Here is a 24010-nt window from a genome sequence, read left to right on the forward strand (position 1 = left end):
TTTTAAAAGAAAAATAATTTATCTAATTATGATTTTCTTGCTTAAAAAGACTCACCTAAAAAGGGGGGGGTACTTTAGTTTGATCCATTGAGTTTTAATTTTTTCATAAAAAGAATCAATTACTGAGTAAGGGGGATCGAATATATGGTGATGGAAGGAGAACTGACTCTGGGTGATGAACACACAATGGGATTTATAGATGATGTAATACAGAATTGTACACCTGAAATCTATGTAATTTTACTAACAATTGTCACCCCAATAAATTTAATAAAATAAAATAAAAAAAGCAAAAAATAAAAAAAGAATCAATTACTAAGGTAATTTTGAATTATTTTTAATGTACAAATATATGTCATAAAAGTGGAATATAAGTGATGAAGTTACAATAAAGTACTGTAAGCAAAGTTGTTTTAAACTGGTAAAATCAATGAAACAACAGACAATAAATCTAGGCTATTTCTTCCTTTATTTAAGCTACTTCTACCTTTCACTCATAGTGCTAGAGAATCCAAAGAAACTGCATGTCACACCATATCCTTTACCCTCTGGTCTTAAAAAACAAAAAAGAAAGGTAATCTTGGGTGGAGCTTTATTTTTTGTGGCTGTTTTTAGATGAAGTTTGAATTACCCACGCAGGATGCTGTAAGTGCTCTTTAATTTCTAATGTAATTACTCTGGAAACAAGAATCACTATTATAACGCAATTATAAAATTTGAATGTTAATTGAACAGAACAGTCTTTCTTAAATATTAGTTCAATATGTATTGGGAGAAATTTTTATAATTTAAGAATTATCTGTTTTTTAGAATTTTGATTCCCACATTGACTGTTTTGTGATAGGGTGTTAAAGGATGAATTGAATTTGCCTTTTAGTGTGAAATGTAAAACTGTGAAGACCAAACATATAAACATTTATTTCTTGATAACCACAAATGGCCTATGATTAAGACAGAACCTGATAATTTAAGGAAAATTAACTTATCTAAAGTGAGAACAGAAAATAATTCATGAATGTACTAATTTTTATTTTTCCTTCCCCATTAGTCTTCAGCTATGACACGTATAAACCAGTGGGAAAACATTAACTACGGTTAATGGACTGAACGGATTTATTAAAAAGAAATATTTAAAGAACTAAAAGCATCAAAGTATCTCCACAACACATATGTTGGTCACAGAGACATAATATAAAGTATGTCATAAATCCTACTTCCAAAAACCCCATCTTGAGCCCCATAGTTTTGAAAGAAGCAGCACATTTCCAAATCCCAAAGTGTCTTAGACATATTTTTACCTTTCTTTTGTCATCACCTATTTCAATATTTTCCTACCTTTTTAATTAAGGTCTATATTCTAGGGGGACAATTGTGGGCATAGTAGAGCGTTGGCCTTTTTGAGTCAGTAGAGTTTGGAAACGAAATCAGGTCTAGCTGCTTTCAAACTGACAAAACTTGAGAAGATCATGCATTGTTTTTTTAACTTTATAGAAGATCCCTGCGGAGGAATATTTCTGAATTTGCTTCACTAAACCCAAAGTGCCTATTTATAATAGAATAACATTCTAGGTCATTAAAATATGTGTCAAATAAATGAATAATGAAAGCAAAATCCAAGTGAAAATAACTAGTAAAATGTCACCTTAAGTCAAGCAAGCCTCAAGTCTCAAGAGCCCACTGGAAACGTAAGCTAGAATTAGGCATATTTACTATCTAAAGAAAATAACATTGTTAGAATGTTGTTATTAGAATTGTTAGAATATTTTGAATATATTTAAAGGAAGATGGAAGTTAACTGAAAGAAAAGAAATTGCCTAAACTATTCTATTTCTGTTTCCTGAGTAGTATTTGAATACCAATAGAGTTCAGACCAGCAAAAGAAATGAGCTGCACCAGGATTTTCAGCCAGGGGCAATTTCCCCCCTCAGAGTGTATTTGGCAATGTCTAAAGACATTTTGGGTTGTCACAGCTTGGAGTGGGAGGTACTATTGGTATCTCATGGGTAGAGGACACTGGTACATAAGGATAAATATCCTACAGTGCACAAGACAGGCCCCCACAACAAAGAATTATCCAGCACAAAATGTCAATTGTGTTAAGGTTGCTAAACCCTGAGCTAGACCACAAGGGCAGTCAATGGTGAGACTTCCCATCACAATTCATGCAGCAAAACAGGCTGGATTAAGGTAAAAAATGATGTTAAGTTTACAATGGATGAAGTCATAAGGAAATCCAAGTTTAGATTACAGTCTTCTTGTGTCAATCAAGTTATAATTCTGGTATCAAAAGGGACATTTTCGGGCATTAATTTGTTTTGTTTTTTTGTTGTTGTTGTGGCTGCTGATGTTGTTTAGCCTCTAAACTGTTGTTTTTTTTTTTTTTTTAATAGCAAATCCTTAGCCAAAGGGGCATGATATAAATCTAATCATGAGGAAACATCAAATGGACCCCAACTGAGGTCACATTCTACCAAACATATGGCCTATATTCTTTAGAAGTGTTAAGGAAGGACTAGGGAAATGTTCCAAACTTAAACAAACTAAAAAGACACAACTAAATGCAGTGTGCAATTGCTTTTGCTGGAGAAGACATTGCTGGGAAAATTGGGAAACTTGAATTGGTTCTGAGAATTACAAGGTAGTCGTGTTTCAATGTTAATTTCCTAATCTTGATGCTTATCACAGTTATATTGAAGAATATCCTTGTTTGTAGGTAATGCACAATAATAAGGAACTGAGATGATGGGACATCTGATTTGACACCCTGCAGTGGTTAGCACGGGGGAGCTTCTGTACTGTACTTGCTATTTTTCTGTAGGTTTGTGATTGTTTCCATTTTCTTTTTTTAATAAGCAAAACAAATGCATTTTGGGGGAAACAAAAAGTCCATGCATGTGCTAGCCAATAAATGTTTTATTTAAAAATACAGAGACATTATATTTTATTTGGGAGAGTATATACACGATCCCTACTAAATCTATATGATAACCTTTTATATCTTTTATGGAAGAAGGTAGGCTATAAATATACACATACATATACAATTTTGGCATTCTGACCTGCAGAGAACATCTTACTAAATTTTGAGTTTAAACGGAGTAATAGTCCTTATTTATTTGGCCATGTGAATCCATTAAGTCCTTTTAGAATAACTTCAACTCTTTTTCTTATTAAATATGATGTATACTTATTGTAGAAATTTAAAATCACACATTTGGGGCGGCTGGTTAGCACGGTGCTCTTAACAACAATGTTTCCGGTTTGATCCCCACATGGGCCACTGTGAGCTGTGCCCTCCACAACTAGATTGAAACAACTACTTGACTCAGAGCTGATGGGTCCTGGAAAAACACACTTAAAATAAATAAAAGTTTAAAAATAATAATAATAAAATAAAATCATACATTTAACTTTCTAAAGAGATAACCATTGTTAATGTTTTGGAATATAGTCTTCTAAATTTTCCAATGGAATCGTAGATATTTTTTGTAATGAATGTTTGTTTCCAGTTTTTCACTACAACAAACTGCTGCACTCATATAGCTGTGATTCATTAAATGTCTTCAGTTAAACACCCATGCTGAACTAATGCCACCTCCCACTATGGTAACTAGTCATATGTCAAACCCAACAATCTCAAACCTTCCAGAATAGTCAGTGTAGGGCAGCCAGTTTGTTCAGTGGTTAGAGCACAGTGCTCGTAACACTAAGGTTCCCAGTTCGATTCCCACATGGGCCAGTGAGCTGCACCTTCCACAACTAGATTGGACAGAATGACTTGACCTGGAGCTGAGCTGCGCCCTCCACAACTAGATTGAAAACGACTTGACAAAAACACATTGTTCCCCAATATTCCCCAATAAAAATTAAAAAAAAAAAAAGAATAGTTAGTGTATGTAAACAAAGGGACAGAAAGTAGGATTTCTCCCCTATAACTTGTGGGTCACACTGAGATGTGAGTTCTTTTTTCTTCCAGGCAGTATGTCCTCAAGAGGTCTGCAGCTAACATGGGAATCATGGGTGAGCTGTTCATTAATTTCCCCAGAGAAGGCACAGGGCTTCCTCCTTCCATGAGAATATTACATTCATTAGTTATTTAAAGAAGATAATATCAGACAAAAGTTTAATTGATCTCTTTTTAAATGAGTATAATTTAAAATTTCCCATAAAAACGTATCTTAAGTATAAATCAATGTTATATGAATTATAAATCACACATGGTCTGGGCTAGTCAATGCAAGTATTTCTAGAGAAGTGGGTGAAGATTTGATGTCACTAAGAGTGGTTAGCTTTCCACAAGAAAAATTTTATTTTATAACATGAACTAATCACAAGGGAAACATGGTGTAAAACAATGGATGACTCAGAGCTAATCCAATTCCTCTCTGAAATCAGCTTACAGTCCTTGTATTTATGGTGGAGGGGCATCATCCATCAACTCACTATTCCCTACAAAGGACAACCCAGCACATGTTAATAAAATAACATTGTTATATATCACATATAGTACATACAATATATAATATTAATATATTATTAAAATAATAAAAAATATTTTCTGAGTTTTAACAAGTTAAAATGTCTTTGAACATGGCTTACTTTTCTTGACTCTGATATTATATGTGTGGGTCAATTTCTTTTTTATTTCATAGTGAATTCTTTATACAAGTCAAAACTATCAACTATTAAAAAAAACAAAGTAAAAACTTATTTCATGAGCTTGCACCTTGTTTTCTAAAACCTAAATATCTGAGTTTCAAATAAACCCAAATTTTAGATGACAAGTAGACATACCATGTCTTAAGGAAAAATTCAAAAATAGCATGATTATATCTATAAAATAATAATAATAATTGGTATACCATGCATATAAAGCATTTAGCATAGTTGCTGATATGTTGGGAACAATAAAAGTAACTATGATTATTATTATTCTGTGATTTATTTTCTTTCTATATCCAGTAACTATAACAATTATATGAAAATTAACATTAATGCATTAATGATTGTCATATTCACAAGACAGTTTATAGATCAGGTCATATTGCTGTCATTATTCATAATTTGTCCTTCAGTTTAATTGGGCTGTAAGTAGAAAATACATAAACAATTGCTTCTGTAGTTAAGTCCAGATCATAAACAGCATAGAGGATTACATATAACCTTCAGTTTGGTGTGAAAAAAATTAAATAAATCAACCACTATTAGTAAGAAAACTAAGCTGGGTAATAGAAAATAATTACATACCATCATTATATAGACTCGTTTCAAGAATATTTTAGAAAATGTGTCCAATCCATTCCACATGCATATCTTAAATCCACATTTTATAACTCTCCTTTTAAATAAAGCACTTATGAAAAATTTCTGGAATTTAGCTGAGGATTTTATGTGGCCAAGATTTTGACCTTTTCTTAGTATATTAAACACCATTTACAATCATTGTACTCACACTAAATTCTTCCAATCTCTTAGTAGACACTATTCCCCCTTAAGGCACTAAATTCCAGAATAGAAAAACACATATTAAAGACTGAGAGTAAGTCAGACCATCTTCCTATTCCCAAGCATATGGTTTGACCCCCACACTGATTGGTCATTTGTATTTCAAATTCTGTTCTGTTTTATAACAATCTAGAAGAAATGGCAGGTCCTTCCTCCCAGGTGGCTATTTCTCAGAGACTGATTGGGGTTAACAGCCTAGATTGGAAATTGATAATAAATCTTGAAGTTGAAGGTATATTATTGATAACAAATTATCCCTTGTGAATAACAACTTTCTCTGCAACAGTAATAAAAGCATCTTGATTTGTGTAGCTTTCATGTACATTAATGTTGAAAGATGCTCTCAGACTGGCTGAAGGAGAAGAAATAACAGAAAGAGGTTTCTGAAAAGAATAAATTAGGAAAGAATGAGGAGTAAGCCCAAGAAAGCATTGAAAGTTAATTAGAAAGACTGATGGAAAAAGCCCCCATGTGAAGGAGGGGACAAAATTTACGTATATAGAGTCCTGAACCCAGATACTATATTTCCCCCAAAATAAGACCTAACCAGAAAATAAACCCTAGCATGATTTTTCAGGATGACATCCCTTGAAAATAGACCCTAATGTGCCTTTTGGAGCAAAACTTAATGTAAGACCTGGTCTTATTTTCAGGGAAACACGGTAGTAAGAGAAGAAGGGGAAACAGAATATCCACAATCATACTATGACTATGTAAGGACACGAGAATATATTGGCTTGGCTGTTTGTAAAACAGAGAGCTAGGAATTTCCAGTCAAGATGGTGGAGTAGATAAATGCTGTGCTTACCTCCTCTCAGACCACATCAATTAAAACTAAACTACAGAACAACCACCATTGAGAATCACTTGAAGTCTAGCTTAACTGAAGCCCTACAACTAGAAACATCCAGAAAAAGCCGCCTCGAGATAGAAAAGAGGATCAGAGAAATGGAACACACTGATCCCACAACCGCATGTGATCATTAAAACTTGGGAGGGATATCTTGGCTGCAGAGGCCTCCCCTCCCTGGAGGAGCGAGGCCTCCCAGCTTACACCAGGATCCCCAGCCTAGGGTTCCAGTAACAGGGAGAGAAGTCCCCATAACTTCTGGCTATGAAAACCAGCCAAGACTGTGGCTGAGTGAGCTAGAGGGCAACTGCAGTCCTAGGTGCTCCTCTTAAAGAGCCCGTGTATGGACTTACTTGCTGGTGGACTCACTCATTCTGAGCTCCAGAGCAGGAGCAGCAGCTCAAAAACTAGAAACCACCAGGGCTATTTAGGGAGGAAATGAATTGTCTGGCTTCAGTGCAAAAGCTGGAGGGGCATCTTTCTCCCAGATGGAGGAGCTGGAGGAAGCCATTGTTTTTTTGTGGCACCCTCTCCCTCCCTGCATGCAGACACAGGCAGACACCATATCTGAGTCTCCATCAAACAATCACTTTTCATCTGCCCCACCCTACTGATTCCCTGAGACCCCTACCCCACCAGACTTTCAGATACACCCAAGCCATTTCCAGTGGCTTTTCCATACCCTCTATCTTAGCTCATTCTGCGGACTTTCATAAAATTTCTCAGAAGTTCACAAAACCCAAAGAAGCAGTATCTGGCTTTGGTGTGTCCCATACCTCTGGCTAAGCCCACTAGTGGCAGCTGGCCTCGGTTCATGGCTTGGTCTTTTAAGGCACCTCCAAGTCCAGTGCAAGTGGCAGCGATCTGTAGACTATTTTGTGGCTCATACCAGGTGGCCTCACGTAGGGTACAAGCTGTGGCTAAATTTGGCCTATAGTGGGTTCCCTCCCAGGAGGCCCCAGTACTGGCATGCCCTTTGGCCAGCTTTGGATAAAGCCTGAGCATCACCCAGCAGCCTCCAAGGATGACATACTCAAAGGGCAGACTGGGCAGGCACCAAAGCCCTGCTAAAGCAAACACTGCTCTGTAGTGTTAGCCCCTGCACCACAGCTCCTCCACTGTAGTCATGGTGAGTCCTCACAACCAATCAGCTTGTGAGTCAATCACTTCCACTGATGTGCAAACAGCAACCATGGCTCAACTACAATGAGCGGGCACACACAAGACCAGAAAGCATAGCAGTCCTACCTAACACATAAAAACAAACACAGGGATGCAGCCAAAATGAGGAGACAACTAACATGTCCCAAATAAAAGTACAAAACAAAACTCCAGAAAAAGAAGTAAACAAAATGGAGACAAGCGATCTACCAGACACAGAGTTTCAAACACTGGTTATAAGGATGCTCAATGATCTCAGGGAGAACTTCAGCAAAGAGATAAAAAACATAAAAATGGAGATACAAAACATAAAAAAGAACCAGTCAGAAATAAAGAATACAATAACTGAAATGAATACATTAAAGAGAATCAACAGTAGATTAGATGAAGCAGAGGATCAAATCAGTGATTTAGAAGATAAGGTAGCAGAAAACACCCAATCACAACAACAAAAAGGAAAAAAAAGTCAAAAAAAAAAAAAAATGAGGATAGTTTAAGGGGCCTCAGGAACAACATCAAGCATACCAACATTCACATTATGTGGTACCAGAAGGAGAAGAGAGAGCAAGAAATTGAAAACCTATTTAAAGAAATAATGAATGAAAACTTCCCTAACTTGGTGATGGAAATAGATACACAAAGCCCAGAAAGCACAGAGAGTCCCAAACAAGATGAACCCAAACAGGTCCACACCAAGAAACGTCATAATTAAAATGCCAAAGTTTAAAGACACAGAGAGAGTCTTAAAAGCAGCAAGAGAAAAGCAGTTAGTTAACTGCAAGGGAGCTCCCATAAGACTGTCAACTGATTTCTCAACATTTGTTCTTTAGTGGAATCTAAAGAACAAAATAAACAAACAAAACAAAAAACAAACTCATAGATACAGAGAACATTTTTATAGCTGCCAGATGGGATGGGGATTGGGGATAAATAGAAAAGATGAAGGGATTAAGAAGTACAAATTGATAGTTACAAAATGGTCATGGGATGTAAAGTAAACCATAGAGCATATAGTCAATAACATGGCAATAACTATGCATAGTGCCAGGTGGGTACTAGACTAGTCAAGGGGATCACTTGTTAAATTATATAAATGTCTAAGCATTAGGCCGTACACCTGAAATTAATATAAAATACTATTGAATGTCAAAATAAATAAATGAAGTGTTAAAAAAAAAAAAGAACTGAGAGCTATACAAATGGACAATGTGATCACTTTGTTAAATAACACATTGTTAGTTAAATCACTCAGCCTAGCAGTCACCAAATAGAAGTTGGAAATAAAACACAGTTGTTGCTATTATTCATACTTACATTCTAATTAACAGAATTATATATAATGTTTGGGCTCACCCCTCTTTTTCTGTGGGTATGAGAGAAGTAAAGGGAACTCATTTGCTTGTGCCCAGTGTATGAAAAAAAAACACTTGGAAGAACAACCAAAGTGATAAAGTACCACTACTCATCTCTGCACATTCTTTGTGGGACCAAGATCTAGAAGGCCAGCTTGGTTTAAAATGCTTTGTGCCTACCTTCACTCTGGGTAACGTTTCAAGAGTGTCTTCTTCCAAAAGGGGGCTTCCCCAAGGAAAGTACAAGAATGTTAATGCACAAGGTCTTGGATGGTATTTCATTCATATCACTGCTCCCTACCCATTCACAAAATGTCCCTGCTCTAAGACCAGTGAGAAGCTCCTGGGCAATGTACCACCCCCCTCACATGATCCCTCATAAGACATATGCACACTACACACTATTCTATAAGTAGTCTCCCTCCATCCCCTGGAATAAGAGACAGAATTGATAAGTAGTGAACTGCTGGTGTTCTGAAAATCCCAACATCGGGAAGTGCCAAAGGCATGATGAAAGAGAAATCATAAACTCTTATACAACAGGTATCTTGGGAAATGACCCAAGACAGGTAATGTTCTGGATTTTAGGGAGCAATGCAGCACAACGCTGTGGCTTGTCTGTGAATTCATATGCCTGGATTAATAAGCTATATGACCTTGAGAAAGTCAACCTTCCTAGGTTTCAGCTTCCTCATCTCTCATTAAAAAGGGTTGGAGTCAATCATCTCTTAGTATCCATCAGTATCTAAAATTGTTATGTTTAAACAATTTTCTTTCATAGTAATTCATGAACATAGCATATTGCCCAAACTCTGAACTTTAGTCCCCATTTCCTGAATTAGTTTAACCTTAAAAGCCTAATGATCCTGAGCAGTTTTATGAAGTGGTGATCAAATGCAAGGAATTCCTTGCTCCAGTGATCAATTTAATCTACCTTCCCTGTGGTCTCCCAACCTCATGATCCAGTCGTAAATACAAGGGGTGCCAAAAAAAAAAAAATGTACACACATTTTAAAAAAGGAAAAAACTGTATTAAAATTATCAATATTTACCAATAACAAAAGATGAATCCAAGAAGTCACGTTTGACTTCTGCAATCTCAAGGGGTTTGCAAAGTGGTTACCATCAGCGTGATTCTAATACAGATTTTTCCTTTCTTAAAGTGTGTATACATTTTTTGGCACCCTCTGTATATCCATTTGGGTTATGAGATTATGTTTTGATAATAATGTTACTCAGGAAATACATTGCCATTAAGACACATTTGGCATCTCAATGATTAGGCAGAATAGACTACGCAGCCTTATTTCAACAATTCTAATCAAGCAAGACCTCTCCTAGGAAATCCTATCAAGCTACTGAGGAAAAAGCATGTGAACTTTTTCTTTTCTTAATTAGAGCCACTCAGTCTGCCAAACTTTTAAAAGTCAATGGACAATATTTGAGAACAATAGGAGGAAGAGAAAACAATGCATTCCCAAAAGCACCACATGTGTTTTGACTTCTCTATTTTTCAAAATGGAAGTGGACTTATTTTTTCTCTGATTATAAAGATTTTTACCACATACTGTCGAACTGCTTTTCAGGAAACTTGTCCTAGTTGATTTTCCCACCAGCAGTATATTGTGTGTATTTCCTCACACCTTCACCACACTGGGTATTGAGTTCTTTTGAGTCCTTGTCAATATGTTGGTTTAAATAATACTATCTTCTTTTAATTTGAATCTTTAATTATCAGTGATATTAAATAATTTTTCATTTTTGCTTATTACAAATTATTTACATCATTTGTCCATTTTTCTGTTGTTCTCTTTTTTGCTTTATAAATTTAAAAGATCTCTTTATATTAAGGATAGTTGTCCTTGATTGTTTTTATTACAAATATCTTTGTCCAGATTGTTGTTGGCATTTTAACTTTGTTCATGAAAATTTTTTTTCTGTGTAAAAGTTTCATTCAGTTTTTCTGAAGTTAATACTTTATGGCATCAAATAGTTTAATCTTTTGTTTTACTGCTTTTTGTCTGGATTACGAAGTTTTTTCACATGTACTGTACATATATTTTTGCAAATATTTCACTTTCATTTTTTTTACACTTAAATTTCTGGTGCATGTAATATGTATTTCAGTGTAAGGTGTTATGTAAAAGTTTAATTTTTTCCCCAGTTATTTCAACCCCATTAATTGAAAAATCCATATTTTCTCTTCTGATTTGAAACGTCTCTTGATTCTAACACTAAATTCTAATATGTAAAAGTTTATTTGTCTGGACTTTCTACTATTTTTCCTTGATCTCCTCATCTGATATGAACTGACTCTGAAACCACTATCAAAGTGTTTCAATGAGTGTGGTTTCAAAATTTCTTTTAATATGTGGTCAGGCAATGCTCCCAACTTATACTTCAAAAATTTCCTGGCTATTTGCACAGGTTTCTTGCTCCAGCAGCAGTTAGGCAGTTGAAGTGTTGAACACGTTCTCGTATATAAGTATTTTTTAAAGTGCACAAACTTGTAAAAATCCTAAAGCAAATAATTTTATAGAAAGTATCTATCACCCTCTTTTAGACATATTAAGAATGGTCACTGTTTGGAAGAATACTCAGAGTGTGGGTAGTGGTGAGAGTCAGGAATTTTCTAGCCGACAAGATGCATATTTGGCTGGCTCCTTATAGCCACTACTGATTTAAGTATGAATGAAAATATATGTATATAGTGCATTCTCTTCATCACATTATTTTTAAAATCATTAAAATTATCATGTAAGTGGAAAGAATGCAACTTACAAGTTCCCTACCATTTTTAAAGCTATTTGGACTTGTTGCACCAACTCAGATATTCGAATGTTTCAATCACATTCATTTCTGTTACATTCCCTTAGACTTTGTTTGTCAGGCTCTATCTCAGTTTCAGAATCTACAGTCCCCCTTTCCCACAGCAAAAGTCACTTCATCCCATCTATGATCTGTGAATCAATCACGGATGACTTAAAACCAAGTGAGTCCTCCTAAAATACCGTTTACTCACCAGTTACATGGCATTGAAATTGCCATTGTTTTTACCTGTAGTCTCTGTTAGAGAGCAAAGATAATGTAATATTCACCATTGTATCCCAATCCCTAGCTCAGTGCCTGACACATATGAATCTCAATAAATATCTAATGAATGGGCAAATGCCACATTCTAAAGGTGAAGCAGGAGGGACTGAAGAGCTCTAGCCCAGTACTAATTTAGTAGCATCTTAGTTGTTCATCTTAGTTTAGCAGCATCTTAGTTGTTCATCTTAGTTGACAATGCACTACAATTTGGGCATCTCACCCAGAGTCTCTAGGACTGCTCCTCCTCCAGAACTATCCTGTCTCTGAATCCTACCTCCCTGCTCTTCTCCCTCACCCAGTTGACAGGATTGCCCAAACGCTGATTCCTTGCCTGTTTCAAAACACAGCCATACTCCACTTGCCTGGCAAGACTCCCCAGAACCTCATGTTAGACCTTCAAATGCCAGCTGCTAACTTGGACCACTCTTTGTCGTCTAATGCCATACCATTTTGATCCTGTGTTCTACTTGCTCCCAGTTCAGCACCAGTCTAGTCCTTCTTCCAGCTACATGAATGAATGGGCCCTACCTGACTGAGCCCACAACATGTTCTTCAAGATGAGCAGACTGGGGCCCGGCCTGGTGGCTCAGGCGGTTAGAGCTCCATGCTCCTAACTCCAAATGCTGCCAGTTCGATTCCCACATGGGCCAGTGGGCTCTCAACCACAAGGTTGCCAATTCGACTCCCGCAAGGGATGGTGGGCTGTGCCCCCTGCAACTAGCAACGGCAACTGGACCTAGAGCTGAGCTGTGCCCTCCACAACTAAGACTGAAAGGACAACTTGAAGCTGAACGGCACCTTCCACAACTAAGATTGAAAGGACAACTTGACTTGCAAAAAAGGCCTGGAAGTACACACTGTTCCCCAATAAAGTCCTGTTCCCCTTTCCCAATAAAATATTAAATAAAAAATAAAAAAAGATGAGCAGACTGAGAAGATCTCACTCTATAAGCAGTTACTTTCACACAACCCAAATCCTTTTAAGTTCTCAGACAATAGTAATTGAAGTTCAACTTCTATGGAAGTGTCAGAGAACAGAAAATGAAATAGTAATCAATATATAAATCAAATCGTAGGATTTTAACCATACTTTCACAGTACATGGAAAAACTAGAGCTCTGTTTTTTCTCTAATCTCTCTCTCTCAAAAGAACTTCATTTCTCAAAAAATGACTTCTTTCTCAAAACTCTCCAGTTTCTGAGAAACCACAAGTCCCTTTCATCTGGTTTTCCCCCTTGTCCTCTCCTTTATTTGAGCTCAATATTTCACGTGTTCTTTTTGGTGAGATTCCATCACAATACATCACCAGGAACACATGTGTTCCCCTGAGACTTTATTCCCTGGAAGATGTGAATAGTGATGTAAATAACAGCATCATTGGAATTTGGAAGATGTGATGCAGGAAAGAAAGTGAAATAAGGCAAAATCAAGCAACTATCATCAATATTTCCCTTTGGGGTAATGTGGGTGGTATAGATGCTGATAGGGAACTTCCATGGTATCCATCAGCTGTAGCTGTCAGCAGAAACATTAATTAAATGGCAGCTGTTGCTTTACCACTTGTAGGGGGAGTGGAGCAATCCCAACTCCAAAATAGATTTCTGAGGACAAGAACATTTCCAGCTAATAAACTACAATAAAAGCCTGGAAGTGTTTTTTGTGTGTTTTTTTTTCCATGAGTTTTGGGGCGTATGAGTGAAAAGAGGAGGGGTGAATATTTTACAATTACACTTGTGTCAATAGTTATGTTTTATACTACTATATTTCAAGGAAGCGTTCTAGTCTGCTATTGGAAATATGTATATATCATGCCAATCATAGCTATAGAGTCCAGCTTCCATTCACTTTTTAATACATTGGTTATTCTCTGATGAACTCCAATGAACATTTAAAATGTTTGTTGATTTTTAATTTGTATTGTTATAAAAGCAATATGTGACCATTAAAGGTTTAAGAATAGTGAAAGCAGAGATATAATCACCCATGGTCACTGATTGTTAGTCTCACGTTTATGTTATATATATATACATATATATATATATATATATATATATACACACACACACATATATATGTATATATATATATGTGTGTGTGTGTGTGTGTTTGTTGGTTTTTTCAGTCAAATTAGTGGAAACTGGTCAATGTTTACTTTCTCATTTGCAGGACATTTAATGGATTCAATTTAACAAACATTTATTGGGCACTTATTTTGTGCAATATGATTTTAAAAATAGTCCCAAATAATTCCTGAATCTATTTATCATGTTCTTTTAATTTACCCATAAACATTTACTATAGAATCATTATAATAATATCTCACTTTTTGTTTAGTTTCTAGTGCTTAGAAAAATATGTCCTATATTATTTGCCATTGGTGATTTTCATCTTGGTAAAGTTCATTGAAACAGACAACGCATATAGATTTTCCCCTAGGTCTGAAAAAGCCTGCTCTGTAGAATTTGAGACTTACAGGATTAATCAGGAAATTAATTCCATAATGTGACGTAAAAATACAGACTTTAAAAGATCTTCAGAGTACATTGACCTCACTGGCCAGTCAGTTCCATAGGACAGGCCAGCTTGTTTCCAACGCACCTGCTACTATAGGAAAAACAAAATTGTTTCTTCCTGTTGTTGCTAATATCATGAGAAGTTAGGGGTTGGTATGAAAGTCCCGACAGGGAAATCCCAGGGAAAATAGTGAACCCAGCCAAATTCACAGGACTAAGGGAAAAATCAAGGGTCTGAACAAGAGAGTAGAGTTTGTAGTTAGAATTTCCCTGGAAAGATATAAATAATATGTGCCCCAAAGTAAGGTAGAAATATTATAATGGTCCAGAAGGGAAAGGACAGACAGGACATAAGAAACAAAGGCACTGGGGGAAATGAAGCACCTTGTAACGGTCTCTAAGAGAATGAATTGCCTCCAATTGGCCCACTTATTCAGAAAATGGAGAAGGCAAGGATCTCTAGGCAAGCTGATAACACAGTTAGTGGGAACCCAGAGCTCAATGGCCAGCTGCCCAAAGACTGACACTGAAACAGGGAAGCAGCTGCCATTCAACACCTTATATTCTCAGAATTGGCTCCAGAACAGCAAATGGGGTTAAGCACAAATTGAGAGTCCAATTGCCTGAACTCAAATCCCAGATCTGCCACCTGCTTGCTGAGGGCCATGGACATTTCCCTCAGCCTACTTACCTGTAAAATGTAAAGTATATGAATATCTGCCTTATGGGGTTGCTAATACTTAGAAAGCAATGATTAAATATTAGCTACATTGTTGTTTATTATGATCACCTGCTAGAAAAGGTAATAGCTTAAGACTCAGAGGACTTTGTAACTTCTGCCAAGTGACTTCTCTTGCCTCTTCCTAGTACCTTCCTCTTTAAAATGATGAGATTGTACTAGATAACTGATTCCCAACCCTGGATGCACATTAAAATCACATAAAACCTTGTAAAATAGACCGATACCTGGGCACCTACTCAGGCCAACTTGAATTAGAACCTCTGGGGCACAGCCTGGGCACCTGCATTTTTAAAGCCTCCCAGGTGATTCTGCTGCACAGGAACTGTTGAGAACCACAAGACTAGATGATTTGAGAGCCCCACATGAGCTCAGAGTCTAGAGGTTTCCACCCTCTCAGTTTCCCACTGGGTACGGGTGTCTCCAGGACCAAAGCTGTACGTACAGTCATCAATAATGTGAGACTCAGAGCCTCCGTTTGCCTTAAAATCAGCCCAGGTGCAGAGGTGCTAAGAGATTTAGGAGCTCTTGCAGAATGTCTTAGAAAAACCTTAAATTAATATGATAAGCTATTAATATCTTCCATTTAAGAGGCATTAGCAAAAGATTAATGTGGAAATTTTCAGTTTTGTTGCCAAAAGAAATATAAAATAATTGAATGAGAAAAAAAAAATACTTCCTGGAGCCAACCAGTCAAGCCCTTTGTCTCCAAAGGATATAACACTAATTCTTTCCTTTCTTTGCACTGTTACACCTTTTTGCATAAAGACAGGAAAGGACAGAGGGAAATTCTGAGTTTATTTGTTGTAAGAAAATCAGGAGTGATCATGTGAATGAAACGGAGGGGCTTGATGAAATATAATACATCAATCCTTTATTTTGGATTAAAGAGGTCCATACCACAGAGCAAAGAGCATTTGCTTCAGGAACATGTTTAGCCTGTCAGGTAAGTAGTAGTATAAGCTCTGTGCATTGACCAGTAATGAGTGTAAAAGTGTATCGGGAAGGGTTAGGGTATGCGAGTATGTTTATGACAATATACCGTTTCAATTCCTAGCATAGTTTCTCAGAGGGTAGAGATTCATTCTGTTATGTGTTCACTTCACATGAAACGTTCACCTTCCTGGGATATTCAATACCACCACCTGAGATATTTGATACACTGAAAAAGAGGAGTATTTACTGCCACTGGCATTAAGAAAAAGCATTATCTGCTCCATCAAAATTTTATTAGAACTGCTCTCCTTTTACTTTAGACAATTGCTAAAGTTAAATGTTATACACGTAAATAGAAACTCAAAAATTCCAATTATAACCAAATAGACAGTTAGCATCATTACAGGTAACTCTTGGTTAACAAAGATAAAATAATTAAAATGTCCAATAGAACATCTCATACCATTGCTCCACAGTAGCAAATCACTAGCTGAAAAATATCAGGTAATTTTCCTTAAACTATAGCGAGCTCTCCACTTTTTATTTGTTTGTTTGTTTGTTTTGTTTGTTTGTTTTGAAGGAGCAACGTGGTCAGATTGACCACTCGATACCTAAACAACGTCGTTGGAAGCCAATAAGAGCTCTTACGTGAATGAGACCATCTGTCTGCTTCCTCACTGCCTCCTCCAACCAATATACACACACCACCAAAGGCTACTTTAAGGAATATTGCTACCAACAGCTCGAATAAGTATGTTGTAGAACTCCCTCTTGAACCTACTAAACAAACTGAATGCTTATGACCCAGGCAGAGATCTGCAGAGCATTTCAAATGTCACAATAGAAGGTGGGGTTCTCAGTTGTCAACAGGAGCTACAACAGACCAAAACCCTGATGGTATCAAAGGATATGGCTACAGTAGTAGCCCTAACAGCACATAACTTCGAATATCCCATGGCATCCTCTCCCAGGGAATCAACTCATTAATGCAGAAACCGGGAACCACATTGCTCTATCAATAACTGGGGAAGAATGGCTTCTGCAACCCGGTGCCCCAGGCCTAGCTCTTCTTGAGGTGCCCAACTCCACTGGCCACTGAAACTTCTGGTTCCACTTCGGAACCCTGGACAAGAGCCCCAGTTGGCCTTGAATCTCTCTGTCTGTTCTTTGCTCTTACTGAATCTTTTCAGACTGTAGTATCAGCTGACCCCTGCAGTGTTACATCCAACACCTTTCATTAAAACATCAGAGTCATCTGGGTGGTGGTCTTCCTTGAACAACTGCCTCCACTACAAGAAAGTGGTTGAAAACATGGGCTAAATAAGGTCAAGTTGCCTGGATCTAAATTTCAAATCTGCCCCTGGGCAAGTTACTTACCATCTATAAGATCCATCTTTCTAATCCATGAAACAGAGATTTTAAAAAGTGCCTCATAAAATTGCTATGAGAAGTAAATAAAATCATCGACGTAAAATGCTTGGCACAATGCCTGGCACAGAATAATCTCTAATATGCTAGCTATTATGATCATTTATATATACTAAATAATTGTATATAACTATATAATACACATATTATGTAGATAATATATGTAGCTATTATTATCATTATATTATTATATCATTACATAATAATTGGGATTCAGATGTCTCGGTCATTAGTAGGAACATAAGGTATGCAGGGCAGTGGTCTATGGAATAAACAGAATATAGAAGGCGGGGATACATTACCCAAAGTAGAGGAGCCCCTGAGGAGTGAATTCTACCAAAGCAGCTGGCTTCCTTAATTAAGGACCAAAGAAACAACAGGCTGTGATCAAAGCAGTTGGTTTGCTGGTGGCCAAACCAGATGATATCAAGACAGCATGTGAAAATCAAGCTCATGTGTAAGGCCCCTCCCTCATCCAAATACCAGGCTCCTCTTCAAGCATGTGTCACTTACTAAACAGTTAATGAAACACAAAGAGCCTTGCATACCTCCAGTGTCACATTTCAAGACTTATAGAATAATTAGGAAAAATCTGAGCTGGCTCTTCCTAGCTCTCCCTGTCAAGCAGACCATCTTTGTTTTCCATTAGTGTGTGTTGTCGTCACAGTAACTGCAAGGCTCCAAACACAGGCCAGGGGTGTCATTTCCTCATGTACTTAGGCTGCCACACTGAAATAGCATTATGAACTCAGCAATGCCTCTTCCTTTCCTGTTGTGCTGTCGTACCTCAGTCAAAGAAGCAGGGATGGGTTACTTAAGACATAAGTATATTAAAGAGATAAAAGGGAAAATAAAGTCCACTTATCCCTATTACTCTGTGTGTGTGTGTGTGTGTGTGTGTGTGAGAGAGAGAGAGAGAGAGAGAGAGAGAGAGAGAGAGAGAGAGACCTTATTTTTACAAAGCTCTTTTAGATAAACAAGGCAAGTTGGCAATAACTTGATTATCTTGGTGATGTCAGCAGTCTACTGTTTTCAATCAAATTGTCTTCTGGCTTTAAATCTTTAGCAGATCACTTTTTCAAGAATGGATTTGGCTAACTCTGATGTGTCCATTTTATGACTTTTTTACACCTTTTCCTTACAAAGATCCATAGCAGATAATTATTTTTTTTCAAAATAACTTGGGAAGATTGCAGTTTATAATTATTGCAAGAAGAAAAAAAAAAACTGTTTTCAAGTGTAGGCATATAAGGTCCTCGGCTAACGAAGCAACAATCATAATTTTTATCTATGTGTTGGTAAAGGAGAGAGGTGACAGCATTTAACCAAGAAAGCAAAAACAGAAAATCCCTGAACCTTCAGGATTCAATTAAAGTCAGATCACTTGAGATAAATTCTGCATTAGCTTTAAAAATTCTTTCTAGTCTGCCTTTCATAGACCTGAGAAACACATAAATCACCCAATATTATGCACATTGACACTGTTTCCCAAAAAGGAAAAGCAACGCCACCCTTCTTTTGACTTTCCAGTTCTGCTGCAGCTTAAATAAAGCTCTCGGGGACTGTGGTGCTGGTTAACGTCATGTTTCTTCATTTCTCTGCTGGGACTTTCTCAAGTTCTGCAATCAGCTGGTTAACAGCCAGCTAGAGCTGCTCAACTCAAGTCTGACTGTCCCCACTCTAAGTTCTTGTACAGCTCACTGCATGGTCTTTGAAATTAAACTGCCTCAGCTCCTGCCACAGGGAAAGTTGTATTCTGCCTGCAGCCTTGTCCCTTCTCTGATTAGCGAAAGAGTGGGACTATTTAAGGAGAAAGAAGAACATAATCCAATATATTTTCCTAAGGTTCCTATATTTTTGCCCTAGAACCTTTATAATGTATTTTGTAAGCCAGAAAAACATCGTATCTTATTTTCTTTCATTTCCTTTCTTCTTTCCTTCCTTTCCCTTCCTTCCCCTTCCTTTCTTCCTTCCTTCTTTCCTTCATTCCCTCTATCTTTCTTTCTACAAGAAGGTTTTCATTAAAGAAAGATAATCATAAAACTCAGTTTGCTTTATCTTTTAGAAACTCATTCTTTCAATTGAGAAAAACAAAGCAAAATTGAGAGATCTAAATCATAACTACCCTGCAGAAGATTTACTAGCACTAATGCTTCTATGAACATTCCCTGCTTGTGTTTCACATAGTTTTGTTAAATTAAATATACAAAACAGTATTCACCCCATAACATACACACACATATTTATGAGATAACGCTTTCTTTTTTGTCTTAGAATATACTTTCTTGTTATGTTTAAGAAGAATGAATAGGATTAAGGGCAACGAAGAGCAAGAATTCATTTCCATTTCGTAAGGGTAAAGCTAGCATGAGATGACCTTTTTTGGTCTTTTCATTTTTATCTGATACTAGGTTAGTAAACAAAAGGAAACATCTAAGGGAAGAAATAAAGAATGATAAATGTAATAATATATCCTTCCATTACCCAGTGTAGTCAGCTATAAAAGAGACACCCAAGCACAATAAACATACTTTATCTCCAACTACGAATATAGAAACCATAGAGTAGTCTATGCTGTGGGTGATCTCTTACCTTTTTAGTAATGATTCTATAAGACAGCAGACTGCTGAGTGATAAGGGAGGGTTTGAAACATAAATTCAATACTAAATTATTGACTGGCGTTCCAACTATGTCTGCCTAGAGTACCCAGCAGCAAAGTAAGTCCCAAACAGGATTCCAAGTTTAAACAATACATTCTTCTGCATTTTCTATGATCTACAAATTTGAGTTCACAGACTATCTGTATCTAAGAATTTTATGTGCAAAAAAAGATTAAAATAAACAATAACTACATTTAAGGTATGGTAATAAAGCAATAATACGTTAAATTTATTGAAAAGTCTACCAGACAACTGTAAGTTTTATTAAATCATTTAATCTTCAAAACAACTCTATGAGGAAGATAGTATTATTATCCTCTTACTATTTTCTAGACAAGGAAACTGAGGCACCGAGAGTAATTTGTCCGGGATCACGTTAAGCTGAAATGTGAATCCAGGCTCTCTGGCTTGCCTATGCTATTAGCCTTTCCTGCTTCCGCCTTCATATCAAGAAACAAGTCCTTAAATCTTCAACTCAGATTTAGGAAACAAAACGTATTTTATTAGTATATCTTTTGTGCTATTGCTATATATATTTAAAATAATTAATGTATAAACAAACTATGTTTCAGACTTTTAATGTCATTATTCTAACAAGTTGTTACCGATCTTTTTTCTCTTAAACCTTTCTGCTGAACTAGACCTCAATCTAAGCTTGCCCTCTCACTTCCCATGATGCTGCTTTACTAAAACCCACATGTTTAGAGAAATAAGATGAGACAAATCAGTGAAAATGTGGATGAAATAAACTCTGTAAAATCCTATTTCTTAGTGTACCTGTTTTATGAAGAAATGCTCGTCTTCCAGGGGAAAAAAAACAATTAACATTAGATTGGAATGTGTATTTTACCACAAAGTTTTGTTTCTAAAGAATAAGTGAAAATTATAACCACAGGGAAACCACTACTAAGTGAATATATTAAACATTTCACAAATTTCATTTGGAAAATCCCATAGTGATTCTTACTGAATATCCATTTAGAAGAATAATTTTAATTTCCTTGGCCATCTTAAAATGTAAAGAGAATGCTTTTCTTCTGATGGACACAGAAAAATTTTGCTTCAAAATCATGATTTATATTTTATTTTACACAGTAAAGGTATAAGTTTCATGAGTGACATTCACTGAGAAATGTCTCTTTTTCAAATATCTAGGGAGAAATTTAAAAAGGATCATAACATCATGTTTAAACATTTTAATGTTCAAGGTCAAATTCTAATCCATGATGACTAACAAATAGAAGGAGCCATAATTTAAATGAATAGTAGTAAAGGTAACTATAAATAGAATTTGGTACCAAAAGATGATAAAGGTATATGCGTCATAGTATTTAAAGGTCTAGGTGCATACACAAGTAATGTGTGTATACTTTATATATCCCCTTTCCACTTTAGTCTCAAGAGGCACATCATCTCTATAATCAGGTACATAAGCATAGTTACAATGACATGTAATTTTTCTGTGCATGGGAAAACTATGAAGAGTTTTCTTAAGAATTTTTTGAAGTAAAAGGCTATTAACCATACTTACAGTTGCTTTTCTTGATTTTTATGCTTATCTATACTTTCTTACATACTCATCGTCAGAAATCTGTAGCCAAAAATGTAATGGAACATTCAAATTTTGCATGGGGTTGAAAAGCTCCAAAGCCAAGTGATCTTTAGGACAATGCTCTGTACCTAATCATCTTCATAAAATTGTTCTGAATTTAAAGAGGCAAACCTTGTTCCAAAGTACCCTAATTCTGACAGAGCACCAAACTGTCTAAACTGAGAAGGAATCACTTCTAATAGGAATGGTCTGGGAAATCATTGTGAAAATAGATGACACTGATCTGAGTTTTAAAAATTGAACAAGGTCTCTACAGAAAAGGAGATAAAAGGTGTTCCAGACATGGGGAATAAAAGGGGCAGGGGTGGAACATTGAAATGTGGACTGACTCTGTGTGGTGAACACACATGTGATATATAGATGATGTATTACAGAATTGTACACCTGAAACCTATGTAACTTTACCAACCACTGTCACCCCAATAAACTTTAATTTAAAAATAGGAAGGAAAAAAATGTGCACTCTGTATGTGTTTGGAGAATGGCCCAAAATATGAAATAATCTGAAGCAAAGGGATGGACACTTGTTGTTGAATAGTGGGAGCTGATACTGGAAAAAGTTAAGTACGTGCCAGATGATGGAAGATTTTCAAAATACCCAGCCTAGGTGTTTGGCAGCAACTACAAGTCCCAGAAGATAACTGGAGTAGAGAGACAAACATAGCAATGCTTTAGGAAAATTAACCCCATGGTCATGGGCAAAACAGTTTGGATGGCATGAGGGGTTGGAGGAGCACTGTTACAAATCCAGACTGAGGGTGAAGGGAATAGCCTTAGTGCAGTAGAAGACATGGTAATGGAATCTAACCACTCTTTTGGCGAAGGGAGAAAGGAGGATTCCAAAATAACAGAAATGTGAACTTGAGTGAACAGGAGAGCAGAATCTGTATGGTTTGTGGAGAGTTTGATTGTTCATATACTGGAGGAAAGCACATGGTCTAACCTGAGCTAGTTTTGATTCTCAAGGGTAAACTGACAGCCATAAAGACATTGATACTCAAAAGTTCAATTCATCAGGAAACATAGCTTTCACTCAGGGCCAAATGCTGCACTCGGTTATCTACACACTGTTCCACTAACTCCAAAAGAAATTACATGCCTAGAACTAATGGTCGATTTTGGCCTTACGCATACATATGTAAGCCAACAATGTGACCCTTCCTAAGATAAAAACAAGAAAAATGTAAAGCATTTAGTTCTGACTATTCAAATCTCAAGAAGATATTTCATCACCGCTAAAGCACCAGGAGTTTCATTCTCTGATACCCAAGGTTACCCGAGTGCATTTTATACTATTACCTGTATACATTCATTATATATAATTAGCTAATCATATCATCAGAATTATGACACATAATACATACTAAAATGTATATACTAGTTCATTTTCCTGAACATATGATACATAAGCTTTAATTAGTTTTTCTTAAAACAGGAATATTTACTGAAAGGGCTGATACATTCTTATTTGTCAACACACAATTTGTTTAAAACTGATTTTGGGTAAATTCTTCCTTTAAGTTGATAAAATAAAATAATTCCTTTTAAAATATTCAACTGTATCTTCCCTGATATTATCCTGAGATTAGAGTACTCATTCAAATTATCACGTTGATTTCAAGGAACAAACTTTTTATACAAATCCAACCCAACTACAGACACCAGGTGTCAACACTAACTACATCACCAATGTAGTCATAACTTTTGTCGGATTCAACGTGAACTTGATAACTCTAAGCAATTCTGAGAAAAGTACATGGCAATTCATGGAAGGAGAGACAATATAGTAACAGACGAAAGCAGGATTTTCTTCACACTATAGTAAACACACTCATACACACATCTATGCAACATAAGAAAGGATTTTTTCCTAATAAATTCAATGCTAGTTTTAAAAATCAGAATCTGTTTTATCTATATGCAAGCAATTAATCAATTTTTTTAAAGCACACAAAATAACTGTCCCCTGAATAGTTTGTATTCAACAACTGCAACGTAGTGATTTACTACCAGGCATACTTTGTGCCTAGTCGGAAGCGTTTGGGGTGACTGTAATGTAACGAGGTCAGAACCAGCACACGGTGTACCAGTGTAATCAGAGAATCAGGCAGAGGGAAAAGCAGATAGCAGCAAGTCAAAAGTACAGCAGTACAAACACCA

General features: G+C 36.3%; 1 protein-coding gene across 5 annotated transcripts in view; it reads right to left on the bottom strand.

The window, feature by feature from the left end:
- FILIP1 (filamin A interacting protein 1) overlaps positions 1 to 24010 on the bottom strand; it is a 231487-nt gene that overhangs the window by 173365 nt on the left and 34112 nt on the right. The window lies entirely within an intron of this gene.

The sequence above is a fragment of the Rhinolophus sinicus genome, linkage group LG05, assembly GCF_036562045.2.
Source record: "Rhinolophus sinicus isolate RSC01 linkage group LG05, ASM3656204v1, whole genome shotgun sequence".
Taxonomy (NCBI): domain Eukaryota; kingdom Metazoa; phylum Chordata; class Mammalia; order Chiroptera; family Rhinolophidae; genus Rhinolophus; species Rhinolophus sinicus.